General features: G+C 39.9%; 1 pseudogene; it reads left to right on the plus strand.

Moving 5' to 3' along the window:
• The first annotated feature begins 1,125 nt into the window (after positions 1-1,125).
• Positions 1,126-1,534, plus strand: LOC100969423 (large ribosomal subunit protein eL27-like; annotated as a pseudogene).
• Positions 1,535-3,776: the final 2,242 nt, after the last annotated feature.

Raw genomic sequence — 3,776 nt, forward strand, 5'->3', positions numbered from 1 at the left:
GCACCTGGCCTCGGTCCACTGCTAAGACCCCAGGACCCCTCTCTCTGGCCTCAAAGTCATCATCCAGGTCACTAGAGATAGCTCACCACAGAAATCTGTGACCACAGACATACAGCCTTGAACTCCAGCTTACATGAGCCGCACTGGACAAAGGAAAACCAACTGAAGACAAATTACCAGAGAGAAAGCATGGAAGCTACCAAATTGTTGGAACCCTTTCATGTCATGGGCTGTATCTGTATTCTATCTACACCTTTGCAAATCATTTCTTTATCAAACTCTCCTTAAATTTCCTGCTTTTGTGAAAGTTTATAACTACAATCACCTAATTTCCACAAGGTACTCTGTGGATATTACACAGAAAGTACTAATTTTTTCTTTCTTTTTGTTATTTTAAAGACGGGGTCTCACTTCTTGTCCATGCTGAGGTGCAGTGGCTATTTATAGGCATGATTATAGTATACTACAGCCTCTAACTCCTGGGCTCAAGTGATCCTCTCACCTCAGCCTCCCACGTAGCTGGGACGACAGGCACATGCCACTGCACCCAGTGTGTACTAATTTTCAAATTGAAGATTTCAGAAACACTGAACTTGGAAAGACCCTGAGAGATGACTTTTTTCACTTTCAAATCAGTGCTGAGTCATCTCTGATACTCAATTATCTGTTTTTTAAAAAATTTAAACCTCCAAGCAGATCACGATGCCTTTCCTCTTCTTTGTGTTTTCTGTTTATATCCTTAATAGCACCTACCACATTGATTAGTAATTGATAGTTTAATGTTCTGTCTCTTCAAACATAATGCAAGCTCTTTCAGGTAAGAAAATGAATCGTTGTTAAAGCCTTAACACTTGACCCAGTATATATTTAATAAAAATTTTTGAACAAACGAAAAACATTGGCCAAATGAATAAATGTTTCCTAATAATGTTGGTAAATGTTGGTAAGTTCTTTCACTATCAATCGTATCATAAAATTTTTCTTAATACCAACTTAAATGCCATTTTGTGTATAGAAAAATCCCTAAAAGATCCTAGAGGTTATCCACTCTGGGCAGAAGTGCATTTAAAAACTAAAGTTTTCCTTCTTTCCTTTCTGCTGTAGGCCCCAGTGGTTATTGTCGAAATGGGCAAGTTCGTGAAACCTCGGAAAGTGGTGTTTGTCCTGGCTGGATGCTACTCCAGACACAAAGCTGTCATCGTGAAGAACATTGATGATGGTACCTCAGATCGCCCCTACAGCCATGCCCTGGTGGCTGGAATTGACTACTATGCCTGCAAAGTAAGAGCTGCCATGGGCAAGAAGAAGATCACCAAGAGGTCAAAGATCAAGTCTTTTGTGAAAGTTTATAACTAATCACCTAATGCCCACAAGGTACTCTGTGGCTATCCTCTTGGACAAAACTGTCATTAATAAGGACGTCTGCAGACACCCTGCTCTTAAACCCAAGGCTGGACAAGAAGCCAAGATCAAGTTTGAAAAGAGGTACAAGACGGGCAAGAACAAGTGGTTCTTCCAGAAGCTGCAGTTTTAGAGGCTTTGTTTTGGTTATTAAAAATTAAAAAGAAAAAAAAACTAGTTTTCTTGGGTTTTGTTCATTGTATTTCTTTTTAATCTTCAGAGAAGAAAATATATAACCATCCTTGCAGATGTATTTCAATTTCACAAACCTTTAGAATTAGAAAAATTCCTCCTCCTAGCTACAGAGTCTCCATCCAAATATGTACATGGGCTTGACAAGCAAGGTAAATGAGTAAAGGAAGGTGTTTTGTCATAAGACCTGAAACTAAGATCCAGTGTTCTGTGCTGCTTCGATATCTGGTGAAATCAGGAGGGCCTTAAATGGCCTAACTGTAAGTTCCCCTGCTGCTCTGTTCCCAGAGATAAGATTCCCTAGCCAAATAACCCTCTGTATCAAGAGAACCAAGTGTAGTTCCTGCTTATCTCTGAGTAGTGAGTTTCCGTTCCCTATCAGCCTGTGATATTATTCGAACAAGCGAATCACACCTTCCTGTTGGAACCAAGGGACACCTCACCCTTTAGATACTACAAAGCCTGTCTCCCAAAGCCCATCCTTTTTCACTGTGTTCCTGAGTGCAACTCCGATGTGGCCCTGTGTGGCATACAATGTCCTCCTCCTCAGGCGGTGAGTATATGTGATGAATAAACTGCTGTTGATCTTACCTGTCCAGTGTTGGGTGTCAGGTGTTTGGCCGTTTCCATAAACCTAGGTCAAGAATCACTTCCTCAACGACAGAGTGAATAGGAGGCAATTAAAACAGGTACGGACCTGGTATGGGAAAAACGATTGCTGGGGAAAGAACTGTAACAATACCCGGCGCTAGTGGCTTAGAGCTAGGAAGTGGGGGAAACCATGGAGGTCTGGACAGGACAGACCCCAATTTAAGTAAGCAGCTACTGTTCAGCACGAGTCTATTGTAGACAGGCTAGTCACAACAATACACACTATTGCCAAACATTTCAAGAGACACTGGAAATCTGGATTTTATGTCAAAATTCTCACTTTTTAAAAGTTGGAAACTTCTTCCTTTCTTTCATTTTCCCTCTCCTTTTCCCACTCTCTGTCTCTCAGCCCAACCAAAACCCATCAGGGGTGGTTTTGTGAGGTGCCAGTTTGTAACCTGCCCTAGAAGTTAAGCCTAGTCCCTAGAACACTGCTCTGATCCCAATACTTAAATAACATTCTGCCATTATATCTTCTAATATCACATATACTAACATTGCTGATTCGAGTTAGATTTACTATACCCCTGAAATTTAAATCTTAGCCATATTTGTCTATAAGTCCCCATTAGATATTAGGGCAGTCTTATTTTTCCTCTAGCAACAATTCACTACACTGCATTTTATTCTGACCACATTTCACACTCCCTCAATTACTAAGTCATTTTGAATTCTAATAATATCCTTCCAGGCACTTCCAATCACACTCAGCTTGTGCTGTTCCTTCCATTATATCATTCCAAACATCAAAAAATATAAAGGAATCTAGCTTAAAAATAAGACTTCTAAAACACCCGTTGTTATGTTCCTCCCAAATTGACATGACACAAATAATAACTTTCTTAACTATTTCCAGGAAATGTAGTAGTGCATTTTTTCTAAATTGTCACTTTTTAAAGACTGGTAAATATGAGTTTCAGAAGAATTAATATAATTGCTATGGGGAGAAACAACAGTACTCTTTAACCATGCCAAAACATTTTAATAAGTTTGATGAATCTAAAAGCATATTTAAGACCAGGCACAGTGACTCACACCTGTAATCCCAGCACTTTGGGAGGCCGTGGCAGAAGGATTGCTTGAGCTTAGGAGTTCAAGACCAGCCTGGGCAACATGGCAGAAACTCCATGTCTACCAAAAATTCAAAAAATTATCTGGCCATGGTGGCACATGCCTGTGGTCCCAGCTATTCAGGAGGCTGAGGTGGGAGGATCACTTGAGCCTGGGAGGTGGAGTTTGCAGTGAGCCATGATCATGCCACTGTACTCCACCCTGGGTAACACAGCAAGACCGCATCTCAAAAAAAAATTTTTTTAAGAATATTTAAAAGAAATACTTTTAAAGCATATTCATTAATTTCTTCATTCAGCAAACTTTTATTGAGCACCTACTCTGTGCCAGTCACTGTTTGAGAAGCTGGGATTATATTCAAAATAGAATAAAATTCCCACTGTCATTGAGTTTGCTGTCCATAATATTAGGCAGAATATAAAATCAACTCCTGTTAGTTGCAGTTAGATAAAAATGGGTAA

The sequence above is a fragment of the Pan paniscus genome, chromosome 15 (genome assembly GCF_029289425.2).
Source record: "Pan paniscus chromosome 15, NHGRI_mPanPan1-v2.0_pri, whole genome shotgun sequence".
Classification (NCBI taxonomy): Eukaryota; Metazoa; Chordata; class Mammalia; order Primates; family Hominidae; genus Pan; species Pan paniscus.